At 43.3% G+C, this 19,264-nt stretch overlaps 1 protein-coding gene across 1 annotated transcript in view; it reads right to left on the bottom strand.

The window, feature by feature from the left end:
* Nucleotides 1–19,264, bottom strand: part of clstn2a (calsyntenin 2a) — a 293,892-nt gene that overhangs the window by 38,277 nt on the left and 236,351 nt on the right. The gene's annotated exons all lie outside the window — the stretch shown is intronic.

The following is a 19,264-nucleotide window of genomic DNA, read 5'->3' as shown; positions in this document are numbered from 1 at the left end:
TCTTTTGCTCATCATATTTGACAAAAAGCCCCACAAAAATTCCAAGAAAGGATTTTATACAGAAACAGTGCTAAAACGTTTCCACCTTCCAAAACCTCCCACTGACGCATGCCTCCTCTGACACATGCACAACAAGCCAACATCACACTGAAGTGAGGTGAAGAAAAAGTGAGCCACCTAACCACCCAGAGACAGCAAGGTCAACTGCGCTCTCTCGTGCTCCGGCTACTGATTCCATGACACACTATTTTAACTGAGGTGCCCCCCAGGTTGTAATGGCACTGTCCAAGGTGCTGAACCCCTGGCACCTCTGTTGTGAACTACCTGCTGCACCACGTGCAGAAGAAGGGAGGGGACAGATGATTCACACATGGCTGGTTGGTGATAATGAGCCCAGCTGCCGCACCGGCGAGGAGCCTGATAAAAAGGATACCGAGACTCAGTCAAGAGTAAGACATTCTGCTGAGCACCGCACTAACACTCTCTCACTCGCAGGCATCTTGACGGATTCGGAGGCGGAGCACAGAAACTAGCTGCCTTACCCCAGGCCCAGCCGCCGTGTCTCCCCCCGCTGCTCAGTCCCAGCAGTGAACGTCTGCTAGACTGTGACCCTCTCATTATTTTGTTTTTCATGGCGAGACTCAATGAGTTTGTTTTCACACCCATATTGAGGAGTTGTTTGGTTTCCTCTTTCCACCTGTTTTCAGGTGTATTTAGAGGTTTTCTCCAACCTGTACTACATACAACTAAGTTGAAACACTGTTCTTAGATTCTTAGACCTGCCCAGAGTTGTTGGGTCCCATCACAAGTTTAACAGCAGGTGTAGCAGTTTCTCAGAGCCCTGAGGATTCATCTGTGCTGAGGATGTTCTCTAAATGTTCAGGCAAGACGAGAAGATCTTACAGCAAACCCTTTATGGAGATGTTAAAGTGAAATGTTTCCACATTGTGGATCATGCACAGCTCTGCATTGCTAGATTTCCCCCATTTTTAGTCACAGGATGTAAATGGGAAGCACAAACGTCATCAGGCCAACCTCAAACCCTGTAATTCCTTCTTCACAAGCAAGTCCAGCATAACCAAAACAGAGCTGGAAAACCAGCCAATTCCAAAACCCCAAAACTGTTATTCACTTACTATATTTACAACCCAGAATTTATATAGACCCTTCCCAAATACTAGTGAAAGTCCTAGTCAAAGCTAGCAAGGCAGTAAAACTTCACAAGTTCAAGAGATGATGTTGTTCAGGAGTTCAAACGTTATTCTTAGACTCTGTCTGTGTGTGTCCAGCTCAGAGTTTAACAGCCGTTGTAGCAATTCCTGAGGATGTTGTGCTGAGGATGTTCTCTAGATGTTCAGGCAGGAAAAGCAGATCTTACAGTAAACACTTTTTAGAAATGATAAAGTGAAGCATTTCCACATTTTGGACTTTTGGGTCATGCACAGCTCTTGACACATGCATTGCTGCATTTTCCCTCTTGTAATGGGAAAATGGGAAGCACAAACGCCATCAAGCCACTTAATCGATATCATGATAGCATACCATCGTTTATTTTTAGTACCCCATCTCTGATGTCCCAGCTAAACCGAACAGAACAAAGCATATCATGACTCCGGCCTCGAGTGTCGAGCTTTGCATTTTAATCAGCAGGGTTTCGGAAGCAGTGCTGCTGTTCAACATCAACACGAATTAGAGATTCGCTAAAACGTACCATCAATAAAGAAGAGATTCAAATCAATTTGGGCTCATTAGCTCGGCTATTAATCATTTGTCATCCGCCGGATAATTAATTAAGTGCAATTCTAATCAGACACTCATTAGGGTGACAAAGATTTATTAGTCCAAGAAATATCAAGATACTTGAATCTCTGCCTCTTCCCAGTAGTGGTTTTCTCTGTGGCAGCGAACAACGGACTGATTGTCAAATCCCTTGCGCCTTGGTTACTGTTGCTAACTCACACAATTGATTTCAGCCTAGCACTTCTCATCTAGCAAAGTGTAGCAGCCCTGCCAATAAGTGGTTAGCCAGCACGCCAAGTATCCTGCAGGCCAAAAGCATGGAAGCAAGCGATGAACATTTCCAAATTATTTCCCACTCGAGTCAGTTTGCCAACAACCGACACATCTAACCAAGTTTAACTAAAGAAGTGTTTTCCAGAATGTGTCATTAGGGAGCAGTGCTGTACTCTAATGAATTACATGGGAAAAGTACACTGCTCCACACTTTGGAAGCAAACTTCCGCAAAGTCATTAAAGGTGCCCTAAAATGGAAAACACTATTTATCCTGGCATCATTTATCAATACAAGAGTTCGGTACACAGTTCAGAAGTGACAAACAGTGAACCTCAAACACTGTTGTTCCTCCATCAAAAGAAACCCTGGCACAACCAGAACAAAGCTGGAAAACAAGCCAATTCCAAACCCCCAAAAACTGTTACATCACAGTCTTGACTCCAGAATTTACAAAGACCCCCACCCACTAGTGAAGGCCCTGGTTAACGCTGGTGAGGCAGTAAAACTTGTTGTTCAGGAGTTGTTGATCCTGGAGAGCAACACATCACCACCAACAACCACCTCCGCTAGTTATGAGAATATGGGCTGCTACGTGAATTAAGCCGGAGGCAAAGTAACAGGGTGGTAAACAGGCCAGTAAAACCACATCCTAAATACTCTTTACTTTTTAAATGCAATGTTAAAGTGTAAACAGCAGCTTAGCACACATTCTCTCTCTCTCTCTCTCTCTCTCTCTCTCTCTCTCTCTCTCTCTCTCTCACATACAAACACAGGGTGGGGAAAAAAAGACACCAGCCCAAGTGGTGCTGAGGAGAATCGTATACATCTAAAGAGTCTTAATAGGTAGACACCTCTCTGACTGGGCCTGGATCTCTAGGGAAAGCAGCAGAGAGCTTCTTTTGCCATCTCTCCAGGGACATGTGGAGTAGTACACAGGGTTCCTCTCTCCTCGGTCTCATTCCTTTCCGTTTATCTCCGCCTTCCTGTCTCCCTGGACTCCTCAAGATGCTTTTTTCTTTTCTGCCAGGACGTTTTTGAATCTCTGTGACACTGTTTTTATATCCTTTTGCTGGCTCTTCTCACTGGTGTATATGTAAGGGGGGGCAAGCACTCAAGAGGAAAAAAACAGAACCACTAAGAGGAGCCAAGACTTAACCAAGACAAGGACAAACTGTGATAAGAGAACGAGGAAGAACTTTTGAGAGGAACCCAGACTCAAAGGAACACCACCCTCAAGGACTATCAAACCTTAAAAATGAAGAAACTCCTTAAGATCATGAAGAGACACCACTGAGAGGAACCAAGCCTCAAAGGAACACTACCCTCAAGGACCATCAAACCTTAAAAATGAAGAAACTCCTTAAGATCATGGAGAGACACCACTGAGAGGAACCAAGCTTCAAAAGAACACCACCCTCAAGGACTATCAAACCTTAAAAATGAAGAAACTCCTTAAGATCATGAAGAGACATCACTGAGAGGAACCAAGCCTCAAAGGAACACCACCCTCAAGGACCATCAAACCTTAAAAATGAATAAACTCCTTAAGATCATGGAGAGACACCACTGAGAGGAACCAAGCTTCAAAAGAACACCACCCTCAAGGACCATTAAACCTTAAAAATGAATAAACTCCTTAAGATCATGAAGAGACACCACTGAGAGGAACCAAGCTTCAAAAGAACACCACCCTCAAGGACCATCAAACCTTAAAAATGAAGAAACTCCTTAAGATCATGGAGAGACACCACTGAGAGGAACCAAGCCTCAAGGAGAAACACCTTAAGAACATGAGGAAGATCGACAAAAGGAGGAAGATCCATTGAGAAGAACAGAAACTCAAATAAAGAACACTCTCTAAGAGCAAGTGGAAGAACTTTTGAGAGGAACCCAGACTCAACAGAAGAACACCCTCTTAAAGTGTGAGGAAGGACCATCAAACCTTAAAAAAGGAGAAACTCCTTAAGAGCATGAAGCGACACCACTAAGAGGAACCAAGCCTCAAAAGGGAGAAGCTCCTTAAGAACACGAGGAAGATCGACAAAAGGAGGAAGATCCATTGAGAAGAAACTCCTTAAGAGCAAGAAGATCCACAGAGAGGAACCAACACTTAAAAGGAGGAAGAACCATTGAGAACAGAAACTCAAATAAAGAACACTCTCTAAGAGCAAGAGGAAGAACTTTTGAGAGGACCCCAGACTCAAATGAAGAAAAGAAAAATGAACCAAGGCAGAAAGAAGAAACCCTCTAAAATCATGCGAAAATGTCTGATATCTGAAAACACCATAAAGAAGTGCTTCCAAAAACTCACTCACAAGAATTATATACTTATGTCCAGTGGCATTAAAATATCTGAAGCATAACATTAGAAGAATTAGCATTGCATAATTGAACAAGCCAAGTGATGCACTGCAAAGTGGCAAAAATCAACATCAACAACAAAAAAATAAAAACCTCAGTGGCTCTGAATTAAGTTTGAAAATGAACAGCCTGGAGAAGGCGCACAACTGGCAGCGAACACCTGAATATCGTTAATTGCAAAGTAATTGTAATTACGTCTGTGGCAGCCGCCAGCAAAACACACAGATTATGACCGTAATAAAACGCATATTGGCTTCAGGGACGAAAAATGAAATGCGAATTAGCGCCGGGCCGCTAAGCCAATCCCAACAAGTGTTGAAGGTAATGAATGTTCTTTAATGCTGCTTCTGACTTTTATGACGGCTGTGAATCTTACCTAATGTGAACCTCCATCCTGAACTCTCAGGATCTCTTGAGAGTGGCTGGCCAGGGAAACACAGCCTAATCTCCGTTGGATGCCTCTGCATGATATGGGTCAACTACCCCATACTTTGGATCCCAACCTTTTGCAACCTTTAGCCCCCCACACAAGTTTCCACAGCCAAAACTGGGACCGCCTCTTCAGATGGGCTTATGAGCCGAGATGGTAATGAACGTGGGATGGTAATGAAGCACGTTTCCTCAGTAGATGTTCCAACAGATCAGTTTCTCAGAGAACTGTACTGTAGGCTTATTTGTTGGATGACCGCATCGGTAGCTTCTCGTGTTGGATGAGTAACAGGGACTGCCTCCATAGAGGAGCTTTAGACTGTTGCTAGCTGTTCAATGCTGATGAAGACTCAACAACCAATGGATTATGAGAATTTTCTCCATAATTGGATTTGCAGGTACTTGCTGGACAGTGCTCTTCTTTTTCTAATTATTAATTAGTTTTATAATAAGAATATCAGAAGTACATTAACCAGATTTGGAATCCAATAATTAGTTATTTCAAGTAAATGTAAGACCATAAATGTAAGTAACTGTAAGTAACTTTTTTTTTTTTTTTTTTTTCTCTTCGTTTATTTATTTATTTATTTTTTCCTTCTGATGTTACTGTCATTGTTGCTGTTATTTTTATTTTCTATCACAATATTATTGTTGTTGTTGTTATTATTACTATTATTATTATTATTATTTTATTTCTTTCTTGAATGTGCTCGACAGGAGGGGGTAGGGTTTGTTTGATATGTACTTTTTTTTTGTTGTTGCTTGTTTGTTTGTCTGTTTATTTTAGTTTTTTTTTTTGTTGTATAAACAGTACAAAGTATTTAAAAAAAAAAAAAAGAAGAAGAATATATTAATATTAATTAAATACTATTGAAAATATTAGTATATTCGTATTCTGTCTTATTTATTACACTGAGGCACATTTGCATTATTACTTCCATATTTCAGGCAGCTGGGCACTGCAATAGAAATTTTATGCCACCATAAAGTTGATTAGTTTAGATTTTTTGGCACAAATTTGTTTAGTGGGTTTTTTATTACTTGACGAGAAGATAACACTTTACTAACCAAATTCTCCATCCCACTCTTGCTGCTGGAAATAAACATGGTGGAATTTCTTCCACCAAAAAGTGCTGAAATTTTATGTGAATATTTGTCAGGGTATTGTAATTGAGAATCAGAATTTCATTGGTATTGGTACAGGCTACCGTATTGATATCGTAAGTTTACATGACCACTTGAATAATCAGATAACTGCAGAAATCTGATTATGAACAGACTTTTGACTGTATATACACTCGCTCACCGTCTGACAGATTTGGCCTGCCGGCGGGCCAAAAGTGTTATTACAAACTTCTATTATTAAGCCCCACCGGTTTGTACAGAAGTCCCTGTAGTTACGGAGTAATACACCTTAGTGTGTTGTAAACCCTGGTGCGTCAAGAGGTCAAGGTAAGACTACTCTGCTGTGTGGTTGATGTGGCACAACAGATAACACCACTACTGCCAGTGAGCTGCCACACCACGTGGGAGACTGGGGTTCGATTCCCGGTCTGGGTGACTATGCTGTGCTACACCAACAATCCTTGGGCAAGACTCCTAACACCACACCGGCCCACCTCTGTAATTTACTCTGGATAAGAGCGTCAGCTAAACGCTGGAAATGTAAATGAACACACCCCCAGACAAATCTGCAACGAGCAAATGATTGCTCTTGAAATCTGTTAGAGGATGGCATTTAATCAGAAAAAGCTGCGGCCTATGAAAATGAGGCATTCTAGGAAATGCAGTTGATTAAGCTGGAGGATTGGGCTAATTTTAGGTGCAGCTTTTCCATTCCATCATCTGTCACTTGGGCAACCCTGCAGGAGTAATCACTCGCTAACGTCTTGGACCAGCTAGGCAGACAAAAGAAAACCGTTCTCTCTTCTCTCTCAGGATTCGAGACACCTCTCATAGAGGATTAAGATAAAAAAGGGAACAAACAGTCAGACAGATAAGACTTTCTTGCCCAGTGGAATGTGAAAGTCCAGAAAGCTGAGGGAGATGTCTTAAACAGAGAATGGAATCCTGATTGGGAAAGTGGCGGCTTGATTTTCTTCATGTCAGCGTGAAGGCCTGCAAAGCTGCAAGTGCACCTGGACCTTATAATCTGAAAAGTTGGCCCTGATTCTCAGGTCTGATTCCAATTGAGGAAAATCAAGCTCCTATTCACGTCTGCTGCAGTTTAACACGGAGACTCTATATTCCTGGAGCGGCAACATTCAAAGGCCAGGTCTTCCAATTAGTTTTAACTGAATTGTATTAATTTATTTAGTTCTTAATACGATGGATCATTTCCCGAAGTAGCTTTGCAGAAATCTGGCCCAGGCCACAAACCAGGAAACCAAAGCACAAGAGGGGAAATTCAAGAGATGTATGAGGAAGAACCATTGAGCAGAATCAAGACTGAAAAGTCCAAACGTCCAGCGTTTCCCACTTGGTTTGATTTGTGTTTTTACACAGGGAAAAATCCAAGCGCACCAAAATGCGTCACAGCAAACCACGTGAGAAACATGCCGCACTCTCTCTGCTCACTGGTCAGACCTGTCTGGGGCGGGAGCAAGAAAGTAAATACAGGTCCTGTGTTCCAGGGTAGTGCATATTTCTGTGCAGTTTACCATGGAGCAAAGGCAGAGCTGGCACTTGCTCATATAGCTGTAGTAGTGCTGATTACCTGGGCAATATACCAGGTTAACACCTGGCTATAGGAGCCTTTGGCTCAAACCTGCAGAGTCCACCTGATGAGGTGGATGGAAGGGAGGTTAGATCACGTTCTCACCACAAACAAACCACTCCAGGGTTTGTCTGGAAACCACTTCCTTACAAAGGTGTCAGTAAGGTTGTTGTAATACTGAATTCACATGAATCGCACAAAGGGTAAAAGTGAACCAGGATTAGAGAAATAAATAAATATTTGAAAAAAATATTTAACATTAACATGTTAAAAAAAAAAAATATATATTTATTAAGTGAATAAATATAAATATAAATTATAAATTATAAATAATAATAATATAAAATAAATATTTTTTAAAAAATCGATGGGAAGGAAGGAGGGAGAGACGTGACGTCACTTACGAAAGCTTTGCTTCTTTGCAGTGTTTTAAAAAAATATTTATTTATTTAATATTTATATTTTATTACATTTTGTAAAATAATATTAAAATAATAAGAATAAATAACAATAATAAAAGCAAATAAATTAAATGATATTAAAATAATAATATATATTTTAATAATATTAAAATTTTAAAAATAATTTTATTAAATATTATTTAATGACCTTCGATAGGTTCTAGAGTCCCGATGTTGCAAGACCTGGGCTGACGTCAAGGCCTACGCCAAACGCCCACGCCAAAGACGATCAACAGCTCTAACTTGCCAACACTGTTTCCACCTCATTATTTGTCAAGGAATTTACGATTTACTGCCCTCATGTCTCCAGAGTCTTCTCGTAGAACTACTGAGAGGAAGAAACTGCCTAAGAGCATGAGGAAGAACCACTGAGAGAAACCAAGACTCAAAAGGAGAAACTCCCTAAGAGCATGAAGAAGAACCAGAGGAAAGAAGGCTGTCCTGCTTTGACTTAAAAAAAAAAAAAAAAAAAAGAAAAAATGAAAGAAATTGAAAAGAGATTTATGAGATGCCGTCTGTGCTCACATTTCCTTACTATCGCAGGTGGCGCCTTCCCAGCTATCCACTCAACTGAAAAAGCCTCAACGAGGAATTAGACACACAACGGAGAGTTCTTAACAACAGTCAGTTCGGGCAAAAAAAGGGAAGCTGCAAATGACTTCAGTAAGATTGTGGAGTTATTGATGAAGAAAGAAGGACCCTGACCGAAACAAGGGGGATTAAAATGATAGTCCGCGGTCCGATCTGATAGACAGAGCTGGCGACGGTTCTGGGAGTGGTGACTGGAGCTGGCCACTGAAGCATGAGATTGGCTGAGCATTTGTAAGTGGCAGCTGATGTATGGGTGAGTAATGGGCCAGAATCAGGTCTTTCGTGGAGGGACAATCATAAGCGAGACGTGGCGAATGGAGCGAAGAACATCTGAATGCACTCTCCCTCTTTCTTGGAGCTTGAAATATCTGTCCAAACCTAAAAGGAACTGACGATTTAAATCTCATAGTCTCCCAGGTTGAATGGATTTTAGCCTTCATTAGATTTTCTCCATTCACTTAATCTCATCAACAGAATGAAAATGATGAAAATGTTCACTGACAAAGAGCTTTTACATTTTAACAATAACACCAAGACCGTAAATCTGCTTCAGCATGATATGAAAATGGTTACTAAGGCCGTGCCGCACCGTTCCGCACCGGTGTGGACCCACTTACACTTCCTTTTGTTCATTTGGTGTGTTGCTAAATCAGGACCAGTAAGTGCAGGGAGTTTAGTAAGTTCACTTTAGTGCAAACTGCATTCATAAGCCACACCTGCCTAAAGAAGTCTGTTTGAAACTAACTCAATGGGATCCTACGTGAGTCTTAGCAGTTAACACTATGCTAATGGATAGCTATAGCTGTGGTCCACGGTAGCGCTGTTGGACGAATGTTGAATAAGGCCCATAGCCAACTCAATTATGCTCAATTTCATTACGCTACAGTGCACTAAAGCGTATTTGTCGCCACACTAATGATCAGTGTGTATATACAGATATTACAATATTACAATGAGTAAATATTCAAATACATTTTATCACAATATGTTCTGTAGTTTAAAGGATTTGGTTTAAATACTGAAAACAAAGAGTTGTTTTCACCTGTTGTTTTGGGCCAGTGTCTGGCTTTGAGGTAAGCTTTGTACAGGACTTCAGGTTCGGACAGAATTTGTTTGGGCTGTGTTCAATGATGGGCTCGGATCAAAACTTCAGGCCTGATTAAAGCTTAAAGTCTTCTCCCTCTCTTTCACCAGACTCCTCATCTCATCCCACAGAGCAACAAAATGATTTAGCGCGGGGCATTAAGCACCAGTTCATTCCGAACAAAGACTGCTGGGCAAATGATGGGAGCTGGGAAACAATTCAGCGGGGGTTATTAAATTTTAAGGCTGGCCTCCACGGGAAAGGTAATACGCAGCAAATGGACTTTTCTGAAAAGAAAGAAAGAAAAAAAAAAAGGAGAGTGGTGTGGATGCTGAAGTCATGAGGTTGCTTCTGTGATTTGATCTGGAACATCCTTTTACACTGACTCAAGCTTCTTAGATAGCTTTTACATCTTTCACTTGGGGCTGGGCGATACAGCTGACAAATTTCAGTCAATATCGATAATTATGGACAAACTATGAATACCTATTTTTAATAAAGAACAAGAGCACACAAATATTCAAAATATACAAATATGTTATTTCAAAATTACGATGTGTCAATTACAATTTCTGCTCTGTGTCTGTATCTAGTACACGACCAAATGAGTTCATTGAGGGTGCTCTGGGAGCTCACTGAAAAAGAGTAAGCAAACGTGGACGAGCCAGTCTACTAAATGTGCCTGAAAACACACCTAAGACCCTCTCTCGATATGAGGTTTGCTCTCTAAACGGGTGAGATTTGAGCCACAGCTGGAACACTGGTCACAGCTGGTCTGTGCTGTGGTGTTTAGCCTGTTAGCTAACTTATCAAAGCCTAGGTAGCCGGCTAGGAGTCCACACAGAAGCCATGTAAACGCAGAACCATTTGTGCTACTTATGTATCTTACGCTACTACCTCCCTACATCTGTTAAATAATTGACTGCTTGCGTGTCAACTCATAGCATGCCTTATTATCAAGGAATATAATGCTATAATATAGTGAGGCGATTTATGAGCCAGGGCGGGCGCATACTTGGGATGACTTCATAAAATCGAATTTGGTGTATTCATGGTTTTCTGCTGGTTTGCAAACTATTAGTAAAACTACTGAACACTGAATCACTGTAATCAAAAAATGTTCTTATCGTAATGGATGATATCTTGTCTATTGTGATACATATGACGTTTTATCGCCCAGGTCTACTTTCACAAAAAAATGGACTCTTAAAGGATGGCAGAGAGGTATGGTACTGCCACACTTCAACCTCCTGAACATTTATAACAATGTACATATGAAAACACCATGCATTTTATTTACATATCCAAATGCCTTGCCTTGTGGCTTGTAACTTCCACTAGCCTCCACTAGGGGTGCTGTTTGTTCATCACCGAATAGGAGGCATAAAAACTGTTTGGCTATATTGGAAATGTTTGGCCGATCAGCTATTTTGCGGTTAAGCAAAACACCGGGGGTGCTGTGAAAGAGTGGTACTTTGCATCAGTGACACTGCATGGTTAGGGCAAGGCAGCATGCTGCTATGAAAGTTATACAAGGTGAATTCTGGTGAGACGCTCTGAAACCTTGACTGCGCCGCCACAATGCCTGGAACCCTGTGTGTTACTTTGCGGTGTCCTACCCTCCCCCCCCTAAAACTGAAACATGATAAAAAAAAAAAAAGCTCCAAATGTAGGTCAGCAGGGCGGCCTGAAATGAAAAACGGAAGCACGGCAAATGAAGGCCCTGGGAACGAATGCGCCGGCGCTTCCAATTTAATTTGAGCAGCAGAGGCTGGGCTTTTAAACTGTCCAATGCAGTGCATGAGGTACAAGAACACTGCATGACCAGCGTTTGACATGAGTGTTTGTGTGGCCCGCTACCCAGTGGTGTCCAGCTCTGGAAAGCCACAGCGAGCCAGCGGCGGTGGGGGCCGGCCCACAGTGCACTTGAAGGTGACTATAAATTACGGGGCTGACAAAGTGAGTAATTAGGACAGGAATTAGACAGTGCCCTCTGGGGACAGGAGTCAGCGCAAGAGTGACCTCTTCTGAAACCTGCTCATTTGGAAGAGCTTAGAGTGGCTAAATGAATAAATGAATCTCCCTCTAAAGGCTGTTGTGTGTGAGGGAGAGAAAGAGAGACAGCAAGCGAGCAAGAGAGACTGTTTTGGTTGTGTTAGGTAAGTGAAAGTGTGTGAGAGTAAAAGCACCATATAGACACAGAGTGCATTGTGTCGTCAGGGGTAAACCACACCTCTTGTGGTGGAAAATAGTCAAAATGTCAAAGCCAGCCCCTACTTAGATACCCTGCTGTCTGAAGAAAGAGCCAGATTAGTAAATATAACAAATATGTACTCAGTGTCCATTTTCTTTTGTTACCCCATTTTATACCCATTGTAGAAGATAACCCAATCCCAGTTCATGTGAACACTCTCTATTACTAGCAATGCCTCCAACACTAGGAAGGTACTAGCCCTAGTCTCCTCCGACACATGAAGTCAGCCACTGCCTCTTTTCCGACTGTGCAACATCCATGAGTGATGGAGAGGGGAGAAAGTGCCATCAACCCACCCCTGAGAGAGCAAGGCCGAGAAGTTGTGCTCTCTCTGACTCTGGCTGCTGAGGGCGAGCTGCTAATGTTAGCTGATGCTGAGATCAAAATGCTGAAGTCCTGCAAAGTTGTGGAATGACGACAAGTTCTTTCTATAAAACTGTAACCTGGTCTTGCTGATGTTGTGGCTAACACAAGACCTCTGAAGATCTCCTGTTGTACCTGCCACCAAGAAGTTAGCAGCAAATCCTTGTAGTCCAGTAAGTTGTGGGGTGAGGCCTCCATGGATCAGTGAGCTTTGGATGCCCATGACCCTGTCACTGATTCACCAGCTATCTTTCTTTGGAGCACTTTTGGTAGGTACTGTCCACTGCCTCCTAGGAAACACCCCACAAGACCTGCCTGATGTTTTGGAGATGCTCTGACCCATCACAATTTGGCAAGTCCAATGGCACCCCTTTTTCAGGTGCCATTGGAGCCAGATAATCAAAGTCATTCAAGTCTTTTATTTACCTGTAAACTACAATAAGCTCTCCAATCAGGGCCCCTACAAAGGGCACCTACGCAGTGTGGGTATATTTGTTAAAAAGGCCACTGAGTGCAGGTAGAAGCAAGACTTGTCTAATAAACTAGCATCTATGACTGCCCACAGCTAAAACCAAGAACACGAACACCGAACACACTGTTCCCCAAGCTCTCTCTAACGCACACGCTCTCAAAACACACGCCGCATGCTAAACACACATGGAAAATCATGGTTATTTGAGGAGATGACGGAGCTTGAAGGCTGATGTCTCTGGTGTAATGTAGATAGGTTCGGCTTGTCGCTATGGCTGAGAGAGGAGAGTCCCACAGGGCAGTTTAATGAAGAAGCCTGTATTCTCTTCATACACTGCTGAACTACATCTCATACACACACGCGCGCGCACACTGACACACGGTGCGGCTGCATACTTTCCCTCATCGTGTAAACAATGTAATGAGACAATAAAATACCCTCCTAATGAGTCTGGGACCCTTGTGCAGACACAAGCCTGCTTAGAATGCAACGCTGTCACAAACACACACACCCCCCACTGCCCCCCCAATCCCCTCCCCCCTCGCTCTGTGCAACATTATCTTTTCTAACTAAAATCATGAGCAGCAAAGTAAATATAGGTCAAGCGCTCCCATTGCTGTTCGCTGATTATCACATCACAGTTTCGCATTCAGACTGCTTTTTTCTTTAGGCCCAATAAAGGCATAGTTTGGTGAAAAACTCTAATTTACATCATTTCTCATTTACCCTGGATGCAGTCGAAGCCAAGGCCATTTTGCTAATATGGCTAACAAACACTGGAAGTCAACAGTCACCCTACACGCTTCTTAATATTTGCTCAAACCGCAATGACATCTTCTTAAGGCGGTAGATAGATCTTGTAGATCTGCTTTTGGGGCACAGTTTGACTTACTGGGACCTATAGCATGGAGGTGCGCTCCATGGATGGCTCCGCAGATCATGTTTTATGTTTTGAGCCAACCAGTTGTGGGGCGCTATCCGTGGTGCTGAACGGTGATCCCTGATGATCAGCACCATTGTTGGGGACAGCCGAGCCGAGCAACACTAATGCGGCCACCTGTGGCGCCACTGCCGCCTTAAAAACTTCAAACTTCCAGACCCAGACGACTGAAGCGACAGAGGTTAAGCTTCCCCGGTACCCTCCAGCCCTCGTTGTGCCCCACTACAATGCCCAGTCTTTCGGCCTTGTGTGGCCTATGGTCTAGCGCCCTCTTTGCCTACCTTCTATGTAAAGGTTAATTCAATGCCCCTACAGAGTAGTTTCCAGGTGGCGGCAGTACTGTAGGTATACCTGATTCAGTGTAGGTGCATCTAATCTGCTAATGCAAATTATTGTAGTCTAATTATGCGAGAAATTATGACATAAAAACACTGTTAGAAAGAACATGGACAAGCAGCACCTGAGAGTATCATCAAAGCTCCCACACGGACGTCTGTTCTGTGTCCTACAGTGCTAATCTCCACTAATAACTGTGTGGGCAGTGGATGTATTTGGTGATCTTCTAATTCTTTCCTCCACCCAGGACATTTTAGCAGAATGAAAACGCCAGCCCCATTTCACATAATGTTGCCAGTGCTGGAGGTGCTTCTTTTCCACTTCTTTTAAAACTGCTGCTAATTCACTATTGGATAGCTGAACAGACATGCAATCATACACACACACACACACACACACACTCACTCACTAGAGCAGTTTTTAGGGTAAGCAATTCACCTGATCTCCATTATATTTGGACTGTGGGAGGAAACCAGATTCCCCGGGGGAAACCCACATGGGCACAGGGAGAACATGGAAACTCCACCCAGATAGGACCTTGCACCAAAGACCCCTGAGAGGCCTTAGAGGCAAACCATTGGACCATCGAACCATTGGGACAAAAATCTCTGATGGTTATTTCTACATTTTTAGTCTTAGTGACAAGTTGGTCCCTATTAGAGACGGGTATTCACGTACTTGGTTAATAGCTGGAGGCGCCAGTATTTGAATAATGACATCATTCAGCTATTCATTTCACCACGCAAGCAAAGTGGTAGCAAAGTGGTGCCTAAATATGGCTGTGCTGCCAAGATGACATTACCAAGGACGTGACTGAAGGGTGGAGACAGTATAGCCAGCTCTTGTGCAGCTATAAGCTCTAGCTCTACTAGGACTTCTGATGACATTTCTAGGCAGCCTGTCTGAAATATTGAATTGCTCTTAGAAAGAGTGGAAACCAAAATAGGCCTAACCTGTAAAGCTAAGTTAGGTTCAGCTACGTTAAGTGCAGCTAGCGTTAACTCCAACAACAGAGGTGCCCTAGAGGCAGCTGTCGCTGTCAAGGTGCTGAACCAATCGCACAAGAAGTTCATACAGAACTGTTGTCATGCGCAGCCGCCGCACAGCGCGTAGTAGGAGGGCGGGACGCCGGAATCACATTCGGCTGGCTTGTGGTAATGAACCCAGGTGCCACACCGGTGGGGAGGCTGATAAAAGGATGCTGAGACTCAGTCGATGGTGAGCCGTTCCTCCGAGCTCTCCACTAACTCTCACCCTCTGTTCTCTTGCTAACAGGAACCTCGACAGACTCTGAGACAGAGCATGAAACCTTCCTGCCTCAACTCCACCCCCGCTGCTGTGCCTCCCCCATTGCTCAGACATGGCTCTGAACGCTCGAGCTACTGTCTGACTGTTTTTGTAGTGAGCCTCTTCATCTAGGTGAAGTCCTTTGAGTTTGGTTTCCCACCTCATTTGAGACGTAGTTTTCTGTTTCTTTCTGCTTTCTGCTGTTTTCTGCTTACTACCCGCTCTGTACTCTAAGCTGGAATGTGATCTTCTGTGTGTGTGTCCATCTCAAAGCTGTCGGTTCTGATCACAGTAGAAAAACATGAAGTTGCAGTTCTGTATTGTTTTTTTCAGATGTCATTGCTCGTGTCCTGTATTTTAGAATTGAGTTGGAATTGTACAGAATCATCATCACTGATTCCTGTCATCTAGAATTGGAATCAAGCCAAGTAATCAAAATCTCTGAAATCGAATGGGCCTACTAAAAAAAGCTTCTTAACTTGAATGAAAGTCATCAAACAGCCTTACCATTACCAACACCTTACTTTTTTTGCTGATCCGAAACATTATGGGAAAACTAAAAAGGAAAAACTTATTAGACAGGAAAGTTGATTCCAAAAACAGCCTGTCTAAAAAACACATGCCACTGAACTGGTTTTGAACCAGAAAAACAAATAGGCCTAACCTGTAAAGCTTGGTTCTGTTAAGCTACGTTAAGTGCAGCTAGCGTTAACTCCAACAGCTGAGGTGCTCCAGAGAACGACAGCGCTGTCCAAGGTGCTGAATCCATTGAGGGAGCAGTTCAGAACCACTGTTGTCCACCGCATTACCACTGTGGCTCCAGCTAGACCACGTCAGAATCAAAGTCACTAATACAAATATAGCAGTAACACAAGAGGCTTTTGGACACATGTCTCCCTGTTGTCTCTTTTGCTGATCCAAAAAATGATGGGAAAACAAATGAAGGGAATTTTATATTTGTTATATTTAAGGCTGCAACTTATTCGACTTAGCAATCAACAGATTCTTCGTGTTATTCAATCAAATAGCCGTCTGTTGCTGCCCTTGCTTTCCACTAATGATGAAAGCTCATCTGAAGAGACAACTGTTACACAGCCAACAATAAAACCTACTGATTCCTTCGTTTATTTTTAGAATATTTAAAAAAACAACCACCACTTAGGCCACAGACCACTAACGACTATTTGTCTAGAAACACAGAATATGAATATATTAAAACTGAATAAACATCCCTTCTCTGTACTCCCTACAAGCTCCTCCATCATATCTGCCCAGGGTTCTGTTGACTTCTGGGGGTTACGACACTGGGGAAATGTGAGGACAGAACGAGGGGATATATGGGGTGAGAGATCTAGAGAAATACAGTGGGAGAGAGAGCTGGAGAGAGGGAGAGAAAGATGGTGGTAAATGAAAGCGCGGAGGGCAGCCTGAGGAAGCGAAGATGGGACAATAACTCATGAGGAGCCATCAGCGGAAGAGGGGACCATATCTCTCCATCCTTTCCCTCCTGCACTGATGGGGGCCAAGAAGTTCACTGGCAGTCCATCACAGCACTTTGCTGGGAAATGCATTTCTTACACATAAACACACACACACACACGCGTGCACACACACAGGAAGGCACACACATCAAGAGTTTTAGAAGCAGCGTGGCGCACTCTAACGCTTTCGGTCTCGCTCTCTCGGTTGATCGAGGTCCCGAACGAGCACGAAATCCCTCATCAACCAACTGCTGGAGCTGCCTTCCGCCGCATTCCACTCCTGCATTATTGAGTCACATCCATTACACGGCATGGCAAAGTAACTTCCTCTAAACGCGGCCCTGCCAAGCACTTCAGCCGACCATGGCAAAAGCCGGCATTTCAGGCTTGGAAATGGGGGAAAAAGTGAGACACTCTAGGAAAATGCTCCCCAAAATAATAGGGGAAAAAATTGCCCCACAATCGGAAAGTACCCATTTTGATTTTTGGATTTCTTGAGATACGAATATTCCCAGGGTGGGCCAGGCTTCTAAATAAAGAAAATTGATATTCTCTTTTAGTCGGAGCAGTGTAGGCAAAATATTCCCGGCACAGATTATGCTCTGAAGAAAAAAAAAAAAAAAAAAAAACACACAGGAGAAGCAAGCAGAGCCTGCAAATACTTTCTGGCAGAGCTATACTTGGAGCAGTGAGGGAACACAAAAGGTGGTTCGGGTGTGGGGGGGATGGTTGTGAAGGGTGTGTGTATGGGGGTGGGTGGGGGGGTATTGTGACACAGATAAAAGCCGAGCAGCAGTAGTTGATCTGCTTTGTGCCGGGCTTTTGCGGCGAGGCAGCGGACAGGCCATGAAAAGAGGGCGGTGATTAAGGATGCCTGTACGAAATGGGGGGAAGCGCGCCCGGTTAGTGTGGAAATAGAGCCGTTCGGATGAATTATTCAATGGCTCATGATTATTTCACGCTGCTAAGCAGCCTTTTGGTACATCACAGACGCGAAGCCTTGATTATGGCAAGGTGAGCGGCACAGCGAGAGAGAGAGAGAGAGAGAATGAACAAGTGCCTCCTCCCTCCAGCCTGTGGTAGAGAGCAGAGCAGAGGGAAGAGAACAGTAAGATGACTCCTCCGGTTGGCTCTTTATCAGAGACACTAGAGCTCTGGCTGCCTCCTTTCCGAAGCAAGGAGGGAGGGGGAGGACGGCTCGCTAGGCTGAATAGGTGAATATGAAAGGGTTGGTTGACGCAGCGGTTCTGGAGTGCTGTAAATCAGACAGGGACGGGTGAGGTGTTGTGCAATAACGCTTCAAAGGAAGGGTTCAACAAAAAATTGCTGACGACTAACAGTGCGGGAGATCTAGACGTGTCAGGTGTGTCTTGACTCATAATATTGATAGCTATATTAGCATTTCCCGAACCCGCTAGACTCAACTCAACAGAGGCCCCTGCTGGCTGGGAAAGGAAAATGCCTGAAGCTTTTCCACTTCCCTTTCTAACATCCTGTAAATAAACACCTTGACCTTCAGTGTCCCATGACAAAGTTTCCACAGCCCACCACCCCCTGTCTACTTCCTTTAACTTAGTAACGCTTCTTGGTTCTAGCGTCATTAATCGCAGAAAGGTCCGGCCTTCTGGTTAAAAGCATAATTTGAGTGAACTCAGTCCCAAGAATTCCCTCCCCCCATTAAACCATCATGCCCTAATGGCATGGTCCAAACTCACAAAACTCAAAGCGCAATGCTAGCCAACATTAGCTGACATATTCGCTAATGTTTGTGGCTAGTGTTCTCCAGTAAGTGTACTCACTGTACCAATGATACTATGCTAATTTCGAAAAGATGCACTTTTCATGTGAACTGCAGGCTAACATTCACATTCATTGCTAGTAGCACAACTCCTTTAAGCCATGACTTAGTACACCCTAAGGGTTACTAAGCGGTATACTTAAACTATGTTAAGGTAAACTATATGTTAAGCAATGTCAAGTTGTTCCTGAGTAATAACAGTGGGGGAAACCGGAACCAAGGCGTTTAAGGGGTTAAGCACCTGCCGAGCACTCTGAAGTTTTTAATAATAACATTAATTCAAGCAACTGATGACCACAAAGCAGGAGAAGACTTTTTAGGTAGCCATTCCTTTAGTTTGTTGTGTAATAAAGAAATGTAGTTAAAGCAGTAAAAACCAACGGTCTGGAAGACCAAGAACTAGTGCTAAAAAAAATCTAGCTTGGACTTGGACTTCGAAATGGTGGCGCACCATTCTACTGTGCAAGGCTGCACAAATATGGCCTTCAGTGAAATGTTGTCAGAAGAACAAAATTCAACGTCGGAAGTTTTCGAAGGAACATATTAACAAGCCTGATGGATTTGAAAACAAGCCCAATGGTTGGTTTGAGGGGAAAAAAGGCTGAGGAATTTCATGCATAGAACAGCTTTCCAACTGTTAAGCAAGGGGTGGATTGATCATGCACTGGCCTTGTGTA

This window comes from Salminus brasiliensis, chromosome 9 (genome assembly GCF_030463535.1).
Source record: "Salminus brasiliensis chromosome 9, fSalBra1.hap2, whole genome shotgun sequence".
Taxonomy (NCBI): domain Eukaryota; kingdom Metazoa; phylum Chordata; class Actinopteri; order Characiformes; family Bryconidae; genus Salminus; species Salminus brasiliensis.
This window is presented reverse-complemented; position numbering and strand designations above follow the sequence as displayed.